The sequence below is a fragment of the Centrocercus urophasianus genome, unplaced genomic scaffold (assembly GCF_019232065.1).
Source record: "Centrocercus urophasianus isolate 14NV4802_14NV808 unplaced genomic scaffold, USGS_Curo_1.0 seq_22, whole genome shotgun sequence".
Lineage (NCBI taxonomy): Eukaryota > Metazoa > Chordata > Aves > Galliformes > Phasianidae > Centrocercus > Centrocercus urophasianus.
The window spans coordinates 12,896,047-12,915,349 of NW_024884778.1; the positions used below are offsets into that span (position 1 = coordinate 12,896,047).

Consider the following 19,303-nt stretch of genomic DNA (forward strand, 5'->3'; position numbering starts at 1 on the left):
AGCAATAATACCACTTTTGTTTTGGTCTTGGCGCTTTGAGAGGAGATTTTCATTGTTTTCTTTCCTGTCTGCTGTACTCACTTGAGGGCCACGCATTGGCAGTTGATGGCTGGGGTAGCTGTCCTGGAAGAGCTGCTCGTGGGCTTGGCCTTGTGCTGGTCAGAGCTCAGTAGAAGAAAGTCAAGAGGGAAAGGTCATTTGGAAAGAATGAAAAGCAACTTTGTTGAGAGAGCTTTCTGGGATTTGCCCTCTGCCCAGCAGTGCAGATAAATGCTTTAGTGTGAGAAGTGCTGGTCCTCACCTCCTGGGCACAGCCTGCTTACATGTGAGCTTATCAGACATTGGGAATCACTTTCCAAAGACAAATGTACTCAACAGTATTTTTGGTAGCAGGGAAATACTGAAAACTCCTGAGTTTTAAACACTTGAAACAATATATGTTTGCTTATCATAGAGCAATTTTTCACTGTCTGGGCAAATGCTTGTGAGAAAATGGAGCAAATGGTGGAGAACAGCGTTAGTTGGATGTGATGTATTGACCTAAGGCTAGACTTAGGTCAGTAAGTAGAGGCTGAAGGCATGAAAAAGGCTGAAGGCAATGAAAAAATACATATTTTGCTAAATTCTAGATCAATTTAAAACATATCTGACCACCTCTGCTGGGAAGAAAAGAAAAAAAAAAAAGGAAAATCTAGCCTGGTGTTAGAGGGTTTGCTTTCAATGTAATTATTTATCATCACAGCAATTTGTTTTGTCAATTGACTCTTGCTTCTGATCTGGCAGGAATGGACGTTGAAAATGTCACACTTCCCAGCTGCTCATAACTTGAGCAAAAGTGAGTTTAAAGACACTGGGAAGAGTTTTCAGTGCTCGCGTTGCTCTGCTGTGCTCTCCTCACTGTGATGGAATGGGTTGGTTCCATTTCCACATGCAGGAGCTTGCAGACAGGAGCTAATGGGGATGCTGAGAAGCCTGCTGGTGCCTGGCTTTGCATCCCAGCTGCAGGCTGCAGACACTGCTGCCTTTGTGCCTATTCACGCAGCTCTCTGTGGGGTGAGGTGCCATCGCTGGGGTACAGGGGGCAGATCCCATTAGTCTGACCTGGGCAAACTTGGCCCATTTCTATGTTCTTGTGTTGTCCTCGGTGTATTTTGCAGCTGTTTTGAATTTCAGTTCTTTAGAATGAAGCTCGGTGAATTCTTTGAATCTTTTCTCCACACCCAGAGGGCAGGAGGGAAATAAGGGAACCATCCTGAGCGGAACCTTCCTTAGCTGGACTTGGCCAACAGAGGATTTGTGAATGGCTTTCACAGATCTGTTTCAGGGCTCCTCTGTGCAGAGCCACAGTAACAGCTCTGGCTGTGGGGAGGGCAGGGAGAAATGCCTGTTAAATAAATCTCTGAGTGACAAAATAGAAAACCATTTATTCTGATTTTTCAAAAAAAACTTGGAAAATTGCCTTGCTGGAAGCAACTGAGAGACATAAAGTAATCAAGTAAAAAGCAATTTCAGGTTATCTGTGGAGAGTCCCTGCTGGGATGAACCAAATCAGAGTCTTGGTTAATACAGCAGGCAATGAACAGAGGCAGCTGAAAAGCCAGAGTGTATTCATTCCAGTTAATTCTATTATAGAAAGGGGAAGAGAAGCCTAATCTGCAGCAGGACAGGAAGGGCAGCTGAGGAAACTCATCTGTCCCTCTAAGCACCTCCAGAACTTATTTAGGGGATCCTAATGAAGTAGAGGAGCTCAGGACCAAAGGGAGAGCCAGCAGCTTTGTGCCACGTGTTTGTGTGCCAGGGCAGGAGCCCTCTAACAGCAGTCAGTCATGAGCTGAGGATGTAGGTACAAACATGCACAAAACTGAAATTAGTTCTAGATCAGATGAGAGAAGAAAGGAAAAGGTGAACAGCTATGCTAAGAGGCAGATGACTTCCACCTGATGAATGCTTCTTAGTGTAGGTTGCATGTTTTGGGAGTTTCTATGAGAGCGAGCACATGGAAAAGACTTGTGCTTCAGCCTAAGTAGGTCGCCCTGTGAACACTTTCATTTCTGAGTACCAAATGTGTAGAAAGTCTTTGGAGATGGAGTGGAAAAATGATGTATAAATAGGCTTAGAAATACAGACATCAAAAGAAGTGAGAAGTAATACTGACTTTAAAAAGGAGCTGAACAAAGGTTCTGCCTTTGTTCAGAATTCAAGGTAAGGCAAAGGAGCAGAGAGAAGATGGTCTTAACTGTGAAGCCTATTTAAACCACGCAGAGCCACGCTGTATCCCTTGTATTGCAAAACTGTAGCTACATGATAATCCAACACTTTTGCTAGCTGCAAAACGCTCTCAGCTCCTTGGATGATGACACCAGTGTGCATTCTCATATATGTATAAAAATGTTGATATAAACCTTCCAATGGAACAGGCAGGACAGTCTCTCTATTTGGATGGGTTATCCAGCAATTCCCACTTTTTTTTTTGGAAACATTTCTTGCTGGTGGGTATGACAGGCAGAACTCTGTACCACGTTGTGTTTGGGGGTGATGTCAGCACAGCAGCTGCTTAGGAGCTCCAGGGGAGAACCTTTGTTTGCAAAACAAGTTAACTGATAGATATGATGAACTAAGCAGATTAAAACCTGCTTGATATGTGAAAGTTTTGTTCATCATTCAGACATCATTTTGGATGCTCTTGAAACCTTCTCACCAGTAAAGGATTATTGGAAGGTTTCTGGAAACCCCAAAGCTCGGTGCAAACTTCTATGGGCCCTGATGGAGTGGTTGGAACTGGCATTCGGTCCCTGGTCCAGCCTTATCCAGCAGCTCTTCTAGTGACCTTGAGAAAGGACAGGCCCCTAAACACTGATGGTCAGGGTTTCCTAGGCCATCAGTTTCTTCCAGATGGTCACTAATCCTCAGAAAAATGTGTGCTGTACCTCAGTTGTTAATGCCTAATTAACCCCATAATAGCAACAGCTCTGCTACAGCTGCAGGTTTCATTTCCTCTATCCCAGCTGACTGTCTAGGAAACCTTGATTTTTTTCAATGAAGGTATATGCTTTCCAGGAGGCACAGCAGCCTGTAACCTATCAGTTACATTTGGATTGCTGAAGAAAACATCCCTGTGCAGCAGAAATATCACATGTCACTTCATATAGTTGAAGGAAATACGTTAGCTGTGAAAAAGAACCTGCTTCTCCCAGGATTGAAGATGTATTCTGGAATGCTGCATACAATGCTCCTTTAGAAACAGTAATGCAGAGGATATATATCAGCTTTAGTATTCTCTCTTGCAAAAAGTTCCTTCCTAGAATGCCCCTCAGCTGCTGCGCATTGCATAGGGTGTGTTTCCAGGGTTCCTGAGAGCTGTGGCTGTCCCACTTGGAGCAGAAACGAGCTTCTGTGACTAAACAGGTAACTGTTTTTCTTCACAACCCTTGCCTCCTGCATCCATGATGGCAACTGAGAACTTCTAAATGCTTCTGACTGTGGCTTTGGTGCTTCACATCTTATTGTCAGCCCCATGAGGAGAGGGGTTTGTTAAGAAAGAAGGAGCTAGAGCAAAGAGGGAAGATTTAATTCACTATGCCAAGGTTAAGCTTCCCCTGACCAGAGCTCTCAGAACATCTGGCAGGATGTAGCTGCTCCTCCTGATGTCCTCATCAGGTGAACCCCCCATGCATCCACAAAAAGCTGTTGAGCTTTTCACCTGATGCCAGCTCCTCCAGACCTTCTCGTCAGCTTTTCTGCCTCAGACAGCTCCTCTAGCATCTCTTCAGCCACACCTACCCTGTCATCAGCCTTCCTCCCATGCTAACCACTATTGTTTGTCAGTGTGAAGTGCTGTTTGTCTCTGCTCCCCACCCGTGCCCTTTTTTTACGAGCCTATGCAGAATACCTGAAGTGTGCTTGGGTTTCCTATCATCTCTATTTCATTATTTCCTGGTCCTCTTGAGATCTATGGGGGATTGTTCCTTGCTTACACGGGCTGTCTGCACCCTGCTACCCTGACTCTGCATGTGCAGGACCTGGGAGCTGATGTGCTGCAGGAGATGCTGCAATCATGCTGAAAAGTGACTAGTTTCTGATTATTATTATTATTATTATTGTTTTGTAAATGACTTTTGCTGTTTCATAACCACCTCAAAATTTAAAGAGAGATGATCTCTCAGAGATATGGCAAATATATGCAGTTTCTATTTCTTTCACTGGTACAGAAATTGGGGGTAAGCTAGTTCAAAACATCCAGAAATGTTAGTCTAGCCTCAGCCTAGGGGCAGTATTATCCCTAATTGTTCTCAGGCTTTCCTGCTATGTTTCAAAGGTACAATAAGAAATTCCTAAATTCTGTGCTCAAGCCTGCAGGGACTTGCAGGCCAAAATTTATACATACCAAAGAAAGCTCAGAAATCTTCAGGGAACCTATTAATCCTTTGCTATCACTGCTTGCCTCCATTTATCCTGTTTTTATGGTTTGATTCCTAGCTGGTACCAGCCCACCAGCCTGAAATTGTGGTGCAGTTATTTTAGCCATGGGAGTCAGCCCTGTGCATCATGTCACCTGCCACCAACTGAGACCCGTGAGCATGGCTCCAACAGCTTGCTCGGGGTGTTTCCCTGCTTATAACATCATCTTTAAAACAAACGTTTGAAGTATCAGAGTTCAAAACGAAAGAGGATAGCGGCTCTTTTGGCTTTAATTTTGAGTGCTGCACAGACATATTTGCATAATGAAGTCAAGCTGAAGCCTGCAAATTTCCCTGTCACTCACCAGAGCAATCTGATCACTGGTGCCAACTCATCAGGTGATTCAGCTGTCTGTGCAGGAGTTCTCCCTGCAGGTGACAGAGGCCACCTTGAGACAACTGTCACATGCACTCTGATGAGGCACTGCTTGGAGAGAAGATGGGGATATTTATTCTCCCCAAGGGCTGGGATTTGGGTATTTGGTTTCCTTCAGTGACTGGGATTCAGGTATTTGTTGTTTGGGTTTGATGTTTGGTTGGTTGTTTTATTTTGTGTTTTCCACTCATTTTCCTGAGTCTACTTGTTGATTTAAGCTTTGAATTCGCTTCAGTGGAGGTGGAATTATATTTAGAAACAATCTGACCTAGGTTGAAAATATATTCAGATCTATCAGACCTGCCTAAACACCACCCTGGATTCTTGGATGAAATATCTGCCTGGAAAGTTCCAAGGCATCGTATCTGACCAAATCGATCTGTTTTAAACTTGGATACTGGCCCAGATCAAAATCGGAGCACTTTTTCTCCAGATGAGCTCCTCACCACACTAATGCAGATTGGATACCACCGTTTTAAGCTTTGTCTAAATCAGTGAGAAATCGAAGCCAGCGAGCCACGGCTGGTACAGAACAGCATAGATCCGTCAGACTGTCCACTAGGTGGAAGTGTTACCCGGTCCTGCGTTGAGGATGCACCAACAGTCCATTGCAGAGGGGACAGAAATGTCACAGAGATGTGGGAGCCCACAGACCTTCCCCAGTGCCTTTGTTTGCCTTCCTGCCACCAACGTGTTCAGGTCCGCCGAATGGAGGAGCACAGTAAAGGGACCAATGCAGCATTCAAGGAACACGTTTGCACGTGGCACGATGCAGTATGATGCGGGTGGTTTTGTTCTAGTGCTGTGTTACAAAAACTGCAGAGACTCGAGTAGTGCTGCATGAACAGTGAGGGCAGGGAATGGAAATGTCAGTGAAAATCCAACAGATTTTCAGGGGTAGGACAATGGGGAATGGCCTTCAGCTAAAAGACGTGAGATTTAGGTTGGATGTCAGGTGGAAGTTTCTCACTGAAAGAGTGGTGAGGTGCTGGAACAGGCTGCCCAGAGAGCCGTGGGTCCATGGAGGTGTCCATGGAGGCCTGGTGGGATGCGGCCCTGGGCAGCCTGATGCAGTGCTTGATCAGTGATTTAGCAGTTGGTAATCCTGTCCTTGCAGGAGTTGGAGCTGGATGATCTCTGGGGTCCCTTACAACCCAGTATGTGATTTTGTTCAGCTCCTGCAGTATTGTTATTGCCTGGACTCCAAGAGACCCTTATATTCCTTTGGTCTGTTTCTGCCATCTTCTTCCCAATTATTTATTTATTCCTTCTTCTTCTTCTTCTTTTTTTTTTTTTTTTTCTTGTTGTTCAAAAGATCAAGTTCTATATAAACACTTTCTCCATTATCTTTCTTATCAATGCTTCCTTCCACTGGTATGGATCTACTGAGCCAGCAAACTGGTTCTCAGGGAAGAATGCTCCTCACGATAACCAGAAAGAGCAGCACTGCTGCAGTGCTCCTGGTCATGCTGAGAAACTGTGAGCTCAGGGAAAAGGGGCAGAGAGAACCTAACGCACCGAGCTACATAAGTGTGCCTCGTGCAGTGTCTTTGCAGCAGTGTTGTGATTAGCAGCACGTAGGTCCTCAGCACAAGGGCTGACACGTGTCACTGGCTGGTTCCAGCAAGGGGCTTTGGCCCTTTCCAGGGTTCTGTGCAATTGGACCTGGAAAACCGCCCTGTGCTTTCCTGGCATCTTCTGCGTTCCCACACTTCCATTATTTTTTGGGTTTGATAATCCTTCCAGATAAGCTTGGCTCTTTGAGCAATTGCTTTTACCTTTGTCTCCTTGTTAATAGCCTCCACACCCTCTATTTTTCCTGCGCTTTTGTCTCAGGTCCCATCATGTTTACCTCCAATTGGAAGCGCCCTGAGGCTAGGGAGTATGTGTAGTTATGAAAGGGATGATTAAATCTCATCATTCTGTAGAAATTACAGTTAATAACATTTTTAAGAAGCCAAGTGAATATGTATTGTATCGGTGACATTCTATGGAAAAGGAAGAATTATTATATGACATTCTTGCCTTTAAGAAATCAATTTTAAATAAAGCTTACTGTAGTCCAAAACCTAGATAACCCACTTATAATTTTATGCTGCCTTTATTTGTGAAACAAACCCTCTGCCCGTGCAAGCTGCTGCCTCGGATTCTTTACCACAGCACTCCATGTACTGGTAAAACTGCTTGAAATAGCAAAATTTCAGTGGAGTGGCTAGAAAAAAAAATGATTGAATCAAGAGTCATATCCACATACAATTGACATCATCATCAATCTAAGGCAGCTCTTGTTCTAAGCCACTATTTCTACAGTTATCAGCAGGACAGATGCAGTTGTGTGAGTGAGGATTGTTAAGCAATAAGTCGAAAATATTAGCAAAGCACTTTGAAGTCTCAGGGTGCACTGGCAAAAAAGGCTGGTCCTCATCACAGCCAGTGAGGATTAACATCAATTTTGCTGTAAAGTATGCTGAACTCACCAACTGTACTTAGATTATGTTTTTTTAAGAGCTAAATACTTGGAGGAATCATTTGGCACTTTATGATTAAGCACATCTGCTATGACACAAGGCTTACTTGCTTTCAACAGCGTAGGTGTGGAGGCATCTCTGTTCCAAAGCAGCTGTTGCTCACGTCCTCCCGCTTCCATGATGCTTTGTCTCCATCTTTTCCCCTGCATTTCCTTGGTGGTGTTGAGTCTCCCTGGGCTGCAGCAACTTTCCTGCCTGAGTGTGAAACACCAGCATCTGTCCTCTCGGACTTTTGGTTTTGCATGTTCCCATATTTTGGATGACACTGAGGCTGACAGATGTGGGAGAGACAGAGACTGCAATTGCTCTATGAGCATCTCTATCATATTGAGTGCAACACAGTGGGTTTTTTCCTCTCTTTTCCTACTGTAATGAAAAGAGAAAACAGGGAGGAGTGGGAAGCGACTGCTGTGTCACGTGGAGGGACAGCCATCTCCCAGGAGTGTAGGAGCCTTGAAAACATGACCTCATTCATATGCACAGTGTGAAAGGTCTGACTGCTTATGGCTCAGTTCTCCTGTGCTTCCCAGATGAAGCACAGGATTGATTTAAAAGCTTATGGTGCTGTGGTGATCAAGCAGGAAGGCATGCTGGGGTGTGTAACACTGCTTGCACAACTGCTCCTGCTGAACCAGTGACAGGGAGACTGAAAGCCTGTAAAAAAAGGTGTGCTCTGAGATATTTATGTAACCTAGGTATGGTCACAAAGCGGGGGTCATGCAGTGAAGCGCTTGAAGTGGGAACATGAGGAATGTAAACATGCAGGAGAAAGAATGAGGGCAGCAATTGAACAAAGAGCTTTGATGTCGAAGCTCTTGTAAAGGAGGCTGTGGTCAGCTGCCGGCGTTTAATCTCAAGGTGGGTCAGAGCCTGCTCAAAGTTTACTGGATGGTGCTCACATGAGAGGAAGGAAAGACAAAGAGCATGAGGGAATGACGGAAGAAAGCTGAACAGGAGAGAAATTCAGCCCCACAAGTATAGTTGCACAGGATCACCTAGCTGTGAAATGTATCTGCCAGAGCAGAGAAGGAGGAAAGGGCAACCTCAGCATCTGTTTCTCAAAACACTCTGGTTCCACTCATTCTTGGTTTACATAAGCTGTAAATAGTTTAGTAGAGTGCAGTCTCTTGAAGCCAGAGGAAGAGGAGGCTGAGGTACAAAGTCTCATTAAGATTTTCACCGAGGTACCCCAGAAATCTCAGTCTTTTAATTGACTTTCTTATTTCTCACCTCAGTTCTCATCAGGAAATCACACTTTATTTAGAGCCTGATGCAGAACTGGGAGGAAAAGCTGTGGAAAATATTTCCATTGTTTCACTCTTCATTTTATCAATATTAGGGGAAATGTGGAAGTTTCAGCTTGGGCTGGCACAGAAAAATCTGTACTGGTGATGTGCAGACCTAGCAGTCCATAGAGAGCACGGATCCTGCGGGGAGCTTGGAGCTGTTGGTGCATTGGTTTGTTTACAGAAGCACACAAACCACTCTTCAATGCACCCTGCTGATGTCCTGTGTGCATAGAGAATAAGGGCGCACAGGAAGCATTAGGGCTGCGTCACAGACACAGTTCACATTCCCAACTTTGTATTTTATTCTAATGCTACATATAAAAGGTGTGAGTTTCATATTTTTAATCAAAGCATCTGTGAAATGACTTCTTCTACCTCACCCTTCAGCACAACACTGGTTTCAAGGATGAAGATGCTCATGATTCAGTCTCAGTTCTTTTCCAAAGGCAATAAATGCGAGCTTCTCTCCCTGCAAATCGGTCATTATCTTGTAAGTCAGCACAAGAATTTGGGATATCTGATTACAGTCCCTGTATGTACTGGTTTGTTAAAAAATTCTATGAATGTTCTAAAAGTAGGAATCCTCCTGGCTTTGCCTTACCTCCCAGTGACTGTGGTGAGGAACCCAGTCTCCAGTTTCTTTCTTGCACTGCCACTTAAGCACTGCTTTTGTTTGCTTTGCTTGCAGTTGCAGTGTCAGGATAACAACCACAGCTGTGCAGCTCCATATCCTGGCTTTCTTCTTATGGAAAGAGGTTGTGGAAAGCAAGATATGAAAATTATATGGGCCTTATTTTACATACCTGATTTTATTCACACTGTTTGCCATTTTTCAAGGGAGACTGTACAGAAACAAAAGAGAAGGCAAAAAGCTGGGAACTCAAGGGCTTGGGAAGAGCCTGATGGACTAAGGGCTGAGCTATTTACGTTGGCTGATCCCAACTAAGGTACCAGAACTTCATTTCCTCAGACCTGAGGAAGAGATAAGAAAAATACTGATACAACACCAAGGAAAACAAACAAACAAGAATAACCCACAAACCTAGGAACTTGATAATAGAAGGGCAGACACCATGTCTTTTCCTCCTTCGGATGAAAGCAGAGCCAGCAAAGGGAAGGATGAGTGAACTGTACGACATCAGGCTCAGGAAAATTTATTCTGTTTGCTTTTTTCTCTTAGGTCAATAGGCAATACAGTTGGCGAGCAACAGCTGTTGAAGCAGAGCTAGTTGTGAGCCTCCAGTCTGGAGTGCCTCTCTGTTGATGGCTAGGGTTTGCTGTGCACAGCTGTGGCATTTGCTTACCTTAGGGGCCAGGCTGGGGTGGTGGGCTGGCAGCTTACTACACAGTGCAAGGGAAAGACATGAAACATACTGTCTGAGGGTGCTTTTAACAGGGGTGCAGATGCTCTGACATGATGGTATAGCAACAAAAAAGAGGCTATTGTGGGAGATGCTACCCAGAGAGCTATGGGGTAGGTGGACTGAGCATGGAAGACCTGACCTAGTGCTGGGAGCAGCCTTACTTCCAGTGGGATGCTGGGATGGTCTCTGCAGGTGCACCCTTCCAACTGCCCTGCCCTGCCTGTTGTACCTGTGGGATAGCATAGAGGGGCAGCCTGTGCCCCCAGGAGCCTCTGCCCATCAAAGTCCTTGATCTCTGCACCAATCTTTGCATGCAGCAGTTTGGTGCTTTCTTCTGGCCAGAATTACTTAGGGAGGAATAATTCTCCCAGGGCACATCTGCTCTTGGCGACAAGCAAAGCTCTGTTAGAAGCTGTAAAACTGATGCATTGTCCAAGGAATTGGAGCAGCAGTTTACCTCTGTGGGCAATGCCTGTTCTGTCCATTTTCTTCATTCTTTGGTACTTATGGAAGAGAAGGAAATATATTTAGTTCCTGCTGCTGCAATCCATTAACTGCCTTCCATTTCACAGCGGGTGCTATTTTCCTCAGGGGAAAGAGATGCAATAAACATGCTTCAAATAATGAAAACTCTCTGCCCCATTAATGGCTTTTTGAGTTATGCCTTTAGGGAGAGATTTTCAAAGGTACTGCATGAGGTCTGATTTCTTCCTCTCCTTTAGAAATCTTTCTTTCTGTACAGGCTCCAGGCACCCAGCACAAATCACAGCAGAGCTGTGGCTTTGGCCAGGTTTCCCCTCAGATAACCGGGTTGCAGTGTCCAAAGAAGTGGGCAACACCTTGAGTTACTGCTTGGTTGTGTAGGCCAGACCAAATACATGGGGGGTGCAAAAGCTTTTCCCCAAGGCAGCATGCTATGCTGTACAGAATGGAAAGGAGTTTTTGTTCTTCTCCAGAGAATGGTCATCCAACCAGTGCCGAGGACAGGGATTCATTGTGTGAGAGGTTCAACAAAACAAAGTTTTATTTTCATTTCTGAAGCAAGAAAGTGTATTGTAGAGATTAGAAGAGGAAATTGTGATTTTTTGGACCTCCTCTAGCTGAATGAGTTGTGACTACCTGCCAACCTCCAAGTGCATTCCACATACCCAGTGCATTACAGGTACACGTGTCTATATTTGCTGGGTTTACTTTAGATTTGTGGCTGCCATCCATGGACTGGGGTGGAAACTCAGTACATAAAGCACCCAGCACACAGAGCCAGCTCCAGAAATTAATGTATACTTCTATGTGAAAGGTGTTATACTTTATAGCTGTCACATGGCTACCACAGACATATCAAGCTGTATAAATAGTAGTTATCTACATCAAATATTCAGATAATCATTGTGTAATTTTGTGAACCTTATCTGAAGGCTGTTACACAAATGTCAAGCATTCCTCTCAGCAGTTTGTTTTCTGTGCTTTTTTACATGAGTCTGACTCACATTTTCCACAACAGACAAAATCTACTTGCTGGCCACTCAAAACCAGATTTCCTATATGGCTTGAGGGATTCTTTCATGCTCTTAGAGAAGCATAACCACCACAAATATGTACCATATAAAAAAATGTACAGGATGTGCTCTGAAGAGCACAGAGTCAGCACCCAAACAATAAAAAGTCAGTCCAGCAGTGACACTTCATTTGCCTGTGCTGTGTAATAGAAGAATGTGCACCAGGTTATACAATTTCCTTCAGGCTGGATTAATTGTAAGTTATATGCCATGATGAAGTTCAGTTAATGTGCTTTTATCTGGTTATGTTGCACTGGGAGAAAGTATCCCCTTCTGTACTGGACTAAAAATAGTAAAGCAATATAAAACACTTCTCCAGCCACGCTGGCTCCTGTCGCGAAGCATGCAGACAACTTAGGTAAGGAATGGTACTCATGTGAATAGGATCTTTGGAGTGATGCAATGAAAGACTGTTTGCAAAAGTTGGCCTGTGGTTTTTTCAGTCTGTGCTGGAGTCTGAGATGGATACTGCTGGTCAAAACCGTGCTTTCTTTGGTCTAACTTGGGCCTGATTTCTGACTTCTCGTTGCTCCTAAAGATGGGTTTAAAGACTGATTTGATAACTCCCATTAGTTTATTTATTTTTCTGCATGTTTGTTTCCCTTGAATTGAATTATACTCTAGAATGTATCGCCATTCCACCAAAGTTGCAGGGCAGTATGCAATCAGATGGTCAGTGAAAACAGTTGCATTACTCTTCTTTCCATAAGAGCGTTTTCTGGAAGCAGTGTGCAATTACTTGCACATCTTAGAAAGGCCTACAGGAGCAGGAGTTCAGTATTTGTTGCTAACAGATAAAGACAAGGCTGAGTGGCACTGTGCTGTGCCTGAGATAAAGATGCACTTTCCTGGTGGCTACTGCAGACTGATCCCCTTGTGCTGAGCTGAGCAGGGGAGGCTGGGAAAGCAAAGAGAGCTCAGGGAGACTGGAAAGGAACAGAAGGTGCAAGAGCAAAAATATATCGATGAGATTGCAATAAATGATGTGCTCTTAAAAGCTAATGGCCACAATGACTTCAAGACCACAGTGCAGCCAGTTTCCCTGAACTAATAGGGTGTTCCTTTTTCAAGTATAATTATTGACAAATCTGGAACACACATAGGATATTTATGTGTCAGTAGGCTTAAATGGAATCAGGAGAATGCTCGTTGCATTCTGGGCATCAGATGTAATGTGGATTTTCATTTACAGTAACACTTTGCCAGCAGACTTCATTGTAATGATGGGCTGTGATTACCATTTGAATTTGTTACCACCTATGAGAACAGCTGCTATTCTGTTCAAGCATATTTTTATACACATATATTTCATTTGTGCTACATAGAGTGACATTACCTGTACAATACTGTGAGTTTGCTTCATAACAGGGTGGTAGCAGGTTGCAGTTCTGTGGTTGTGGTTTCCCGTTAGGCTGTCTCCAGCTTCAAGCTCTCCCCCTCCAAATACAAGACTTCTTCCAGATAGATATGATAAAAGATGTGACCTTATACTCTGGCCAGTCCAGTCTTTCCTGACAGAGGGAGAAAGCAAGAGTCCAATTCTCTTTTTAAGTTGCCTTTTGACCTAGACATGCTCCATTTTAATCCTGTGTAGCTGTGCCTGCTTTATCTGACGCTGGTGGTTCCCCTGGTGCCTCTGTCTCATGTAAGTGAAGGAATGGCAGCCCCACTGGGTGGGGGGGGGAGGAGGGAATGCAAAAAGAAGGGGGTACAAATCAATAGTGCAGCAGAACATTTGGACCCAAGTCTCCCACTCTGATTGTTTTCTTGTTTTCTGTTTTATTTCCTTGCTATTCATCTTTCCCTCTCACACTCATGCTCTTTGCAAGACAGCTTGCCCAGAAAACCATCTTTCACTACAATTAAATACAGGTTGTGCTGTCAGTGTTTTCTCTTTTTATGTATTACTGACAGCTCAGCATCATATGGGGAGCCCTCATCAGCTGCCAGAAGAAATGGGGACTGTCCTGCAGCAGTGGCCAGCCTGGGGGCTGCTGCTATGAGTGCAGCTGTCTGCTTCCACAAAGATTTCTATGAAAGTCTGTGGCATACCTGCTTTTATCTCTCCGTGGAATGCATTATGCTTACATTGACAAAGAATTTGACTGCTGGATATAAGGATGTACTTTTCTGCACCTTTATTTTTTTTCTTTACATCACTGTAAATATAAGTTCATGCTTGCTTTGTAAAAGCAGCGTTTTTCTGTAAAAAGGAACTGACTCTTGGTGTCAGCCAGGAGCATCTCCAGCAAGGGCAGAGCAGCCCTGTATTCACATGGACAACTAACTCGAATAAAGGCAGACCCAGCCCCGTTCTGGGAATCCTGTGCGCACACTCAGCAGTGTATCTTTTCTGCAGATACACAGAAGCCAGTTTGTAATTCAGACATACAAATGACTACAGAAAGTATCCCCTTAAGGTTTACTTGTTCATGTGGCTGCATTTAACAAGGTGCAACTAACTTGGTGCTCTTCATCCTTGTTTTCCTGGGCTCACCCATGGAGGCTCTGAACGGAGCAGCGAGGCATTTCAGTGCTCCCATATCAACTCTTTACTGTCATCTTTATTAATTTTTAAATGGTGGCCTTCTTTTTATAAAAAATAATTTCAGGTTTTATCTGATTGTTGTTTTTTTTTCTTTTGAGAACAGGTGTTTTTAGTCATTTCCAGGAAGGCAGAAGGGCTGGAGCACTGCAATATAGACAAAAACAAAAAAAACCCACCACCACCAACAACAAAAAAAACCACAACAGACCACAGTACAAATCTATTTATTTCTAACCACACGTATCAAATAGGAACCTACTATTACAGTATTCAATCCACACAATAATGTTTCCAAAAACTTCAACCCCACCTGAATTAGCAGGTGCAGAAATTGTGCATAATAACAAATATTGCTTGGATAAAGCATGTCAGTTACATTTAAAACAGCTCTATTGCAATTCCAGCTATTAGAAATTAATGGGGAAAAAAAAAATCGCAGACGTCAATGAATTCCTAAAATACTTAAGTGGAAGCAACATTAAAAAACTAACCAAAACACCTGCCTGCCTGTTCCATAACTCGTAGCTCTGTGCAGAAAGCACTGATTGATTTAGTGCTGGATCACACCCTGCCTCCTTTGTGATGCTGTCAGTGAGCTGCCTGTGCTGCAGCTATTTCCATGCATGCTGTGGTCTCTCTGTCTGCCTCTTCCAAGAAGCTGTTTCCTCTGTCCAAAATGAAATAACTTTGCTTCTGATTTTTATTTAAACTTGATGTTCTTGTAACTGATGCTTATACAACATACTTAGAAGAAAATGGCAATGAGCTCAGACTTTCTTCGAATTATTTCGTTGATGAGGTTTTTAATTAATGCAATTAACTCCACAGATTTTTTCCTTTATCTAATCTAGAGATTTGGTAACAAGGAACGCCGTGTTTAGGAAAAAAACAAAGCAAGATGAGTAGAGAAGGAGCTGCAGTCATTTTGCACCTTGCTTATCTAGCTAGCAGTGCAGCGGGCAAATGTCTCAGCAGGAGATGTAACTTACAGCATAGCTTTGATAACAGGGGGAAAGTGCTCTGCTTTAAAGTGTGTGTGTCACTTACTGAATGACACTCAGTCATTCACAATGCATCGAGTTCTGGCTGAGACCTGAGGTGCACAGAAGTGTGCTCACTTAGTAGAGAGAAACAGTTGAAAGTGACTTTCATGTGAGCCTTGTCTTGAATTGAAAGCAGATCTGATGCAGTAGGCTCTGGGACAGTAAACTGAGACTTCTGTGTTCTGTGCTATGAAAACTGACATTGCTAGGGAGATATTCTAGCAGTGAAAAAATCACTTGATTGCAGAAATGCTTCCTAGCTCTTTTTTCTAGATAAGCTCTTCAGGAAAAATGAAGGAGCAGGAGGTGCCCATTCCAGAGCTGGGGCTGTAGCACAAGGCAGGGGTGGCCTAGGTGCTCTTCAGCAGCACCAGATCTGCTGTGACCCATTGGTGTTATCACTGCATCCACTCTGGGACCAACACAGATTTTACTCATGGCACATAAATAAGGTGTAATTCAAATAACTGTGATGAAGTTCCTGCTGTTTCTGACTGCAGCCAAAAGCAAGCTCTAGCTGTGCCTGTCTCCTTCCAGAACTTATGAGAAGCACCACGTGAATGTCTTTTCTCACACTGGCAGAAGTAGTAATATTTCTTACGAAAAAAAAGAAAAGTAAATCTGTACCAGCCAAGTCCACACTGCATACGGTATTACTCTGTTGTGAGCGACCTCCAGAACCTGAGACCCTTTCAGGTTACTACATGAAGATGGAGGGGAAAAGAGAAATAACATTGCAGTGGGTTTTTTTTGTTGTTGTTGTAGTTATGCTGGTACATTGCTCTGTGGATTCTTGTTTTGCTTCAGTTTAAACATGTGCCTGGATGATTTATCTAAAATGAAGTGGCTTAAATCCAAATGCAGGTGTGTTTACCTCATCAAAAGAGAGGGAGCAATGGCAGCTCATTTACTGCTTGTCAATCAGGCATATGGACATGGTTTAAAAGGGAATGTTTTCCTCCAAACAGGCAGTGGGGTGAAGCACAAACATGGTCCTTTCCCACAGGTGAGCTGAGAAGCGATAGCGTGGCTGTTTGGGCTGACATGGCCCTTTGCACAGACCTACAGGCCTGGTAAAGCCATGTCAGTCTGCTGCCTTGGCAGGCAGGCCTGCAATGTTGGCAGGGCAGCAGTTCCACACGCTCTGTGCAGCAGCCAGGTCGTGAGCCCCTGGCCAGCCCTGGAGGCACAGTGCTTCCCAGCACCTCCACGCAGACCAAAAGCCAAAGAGCTGTGGTCATGGAGTGTCTTTGGCCCTGGTTTACCTAAGCACATCTTTGTGCACTGGAAGAGGCTTTCTCTTTGAATAAGACCAAAGAAGAGAAATGCTGAAAAGTAAGAGATGTGCCTCATGGTCATGAGAAGCTGTAGGTGGTTGTGAAGGGTGATTCAGGCTTGTAAGGAGGAAAAAGGGAAATCTGGGGGAAAAAATCTCCCCTCCTCTCCAGCTTGTTCCATCATGGCAGAATAAGGCAGCAACTTGAGCATCCGGTCCCTGCTGCACCTGGCAGATGCTCTGCCAGACATGTTGTTACTCGGACCCCCAGCCATCCCTCCTCTGCAGCTCATGGCAGAAGGCCAGCACTGATAGGCCTGGGCATCTCAGCACGTGGGTCAGGGAACAGGCTGTGTGTGTGTCCTGTGCTCCCCACACCCAGCCAAGGCATTCTGTCAAATGTTGAAAGCTAAGTCACATTTTTTCTACTTATGCTGAGACATTCTAAAAATTCCATTTTGTGATAAGCATCTGTAATTCCTCTGCTTGTTCCTTGCATGCAGACATTCCCTCTGGCAGCTTTCTGCCAGCAGCTCACCTGCCTCTCCTCATCTTATCAGCTGCCAATGAATATCTGAAGTTTTCAGTCACTTTCAGGTTCTTATTTTGAAACGTCATTTGGTTAAGAAAGGTCATTACTGTACCTCTCACAAATGTTGATCCTTTTTTGCTAAAGTCAGTTTATTTTTTTCTTAGAAAATGGGAAGATAGGAGACAATGGTAATTTGTTACATGTCCATACACGAAGCTTGTGGACAGGCTGAATTGTGACCAGCCTTGTGTGATAGTCTGTGACTATCATCACATACCTCTGGAAACAACCTGAGAGGTTATCCCCACTCCTCCCTGCCTCCTGCACAGCCTTCCTTCAACAGCATCTTTGCACAGATAGAGTTTAGAGACGGTGAACTGATAACGAAATAGGCTGTGACCTCTGGCTGCACCCGGAGGAGGCTATGGGCACAGGCTGGGCTGTGCTCATTCAGTCAGTTCAAATTTTTGTTATGCTACATCATTACCTTGAATGATCACAAGAGCCTCAGCTTTGACAAGCTGCTCGTTTCCTAGGCTGTCCAGAAGTGCTTTTGAAAAAGCAGTATTTACAGTTACTGCTGCACATTTTCCTTTGCATCTTGAGCAGTTCAGAACAACAACAAAGTATGAAACCTACAAACAAATCTTGGGTTTAATTCTCACTGGTGACAGGTGACAGGATGAGGGAAAATGGCCTCAAGTTGCACCAGGGGAGGTTTAGGTTGGATATCAGGAAAAACTTTTTTACAGAGAGGGTTAAGCACTGGAACAGGAGGAGTTGAGTCACCATCCCGGGATGTGCTTAAAAACCATTTGGATGTGGTGCTCAGGGACGTGATTGAGCAGAGGGTTATTAGAGTTAGGGTAGTATGGTTAGGTTGTGGTTGGACTTAATGATCTTGCAGGCCTTTTCCAACCTGAACGATTCTATGATTCTACGAATTACCAGGTGAAGTTGTTTGAATTATTATCTCTATTGATCTCAAAAATTGGCTAGGTCTCACCATTTAATTGTAAGCCCAGCAGGTTTCAGGATGTGAATGGAAGCTCCATGCCCTAAGAGCAAGCTGTTACAAGTAAATTTCAGCTTCTGGAGAGGACAAAAAAGCTAGGGCTTGTTTGAGTCCTGATTTACAGCTTAAAGCCTGAGCACAATGAAGGCTCAGAACATACGAGGCAGAAGAAAACCAGTATTTCTTATAAATGTGGACTAATCATTTGTGAACATGTGAGATTGTTGGTGCTACTGGTTAGGGGAAGAGAAAATAAAATGATAAAATGCCACAGATTTGAAAAGACATCCTAATACTTAAAAAAGGCAGCAGAAGAATGCAAAAGACAATGCTTCTATTTTTCTCTCTTGGGAAAAATGCTCTGTGGTTTGATTTGGAAGATGGGGATTTTGTTGATTTACTTCTCCTATTTCTTTTAGCTTCCTAGTGTGTGTGGCTACAGCACCTTAACTCCTGGAAACACCCAAATAGGGGGATTAAAAGTAACTGAGGAAAATTTACCAGCTTGAAGAGAAGCTCAGTGACACTCTACCTCTCTGCCTGTCGACTTTTTCTCATCATCAGATACACCTTATCCCACTGATGACACCTGTCAGAGGAATCTCTTTGCATCCAGTCTGCACAGTTCGTTATGAAGTAACTACTTGGATGTGAATGGATCCCTTTGGGGTGTAATACTAGAATTGGCCACCACAGCACATTCCTTAAAGTAAAAAAAAAAAAGAAAAAGAAAAAAGGCTCTTGGGTTTCTGTGGAAGATGGAAAGTAGAGAGGTGAGGTGAGACAGACCCTGGAGGCAGTGGAGTGCCACCAGTCTGCCCACAATAGGGACAGTGCTGCCATGGGGGCTGGTGTGATGACAGGAAAGAGCATGTTGACAGCATCACACAGAACGGGGCTGTGAAGGACAAATAGATACTTGGCTGCCATTAAAAGCAAAACAAACAAAACCTTTCCCAAGGGATTTTGAAGATAAATAGGAGAAGGAATTTAACACACATGCTATGGGTTGAGAAAATCAAACTGCTGCTTAGATCCAGGAAACCATCTGCATGTAGCATCAGTGCTCCTGGGACAAGTACATCCCTGCACATGAGGCACCAGGAGGTCCACGGTCTGCCGAGGCCATGATGAGAAATGGATGAGGCAGCCACGTGGCTCAGAAGCAAAATTCAGCCATGGAGCAGATCATTAAAGGGATAAGGGCTCATGTGTACCAGGACAGAGCATGATGAGCACAGACAGAAGTTGAAAGCACATTAAAAAAACCCTGTGGCTACAAGCAAAGGTGGTGCTTCGTGTGCTAGACCTTGTGGAGT

At 44.0% G+C, this 19,303-nt stretch overlaps 1 protein-coding gene across 1 annotated transcript in view; it reads left to right on the plus strand.

The window, feature by feature from the left end:
- The window catches only part of BICD2 (BICD cargo adaptor 2), a 111,971-nt gene that overhangs the window by 10,450 nt on the left and 82,218 nt on the right, over window positions 1–19,303 (plus strand). The gene's annotated exons all lie outside the window — the stretch shown is intronic.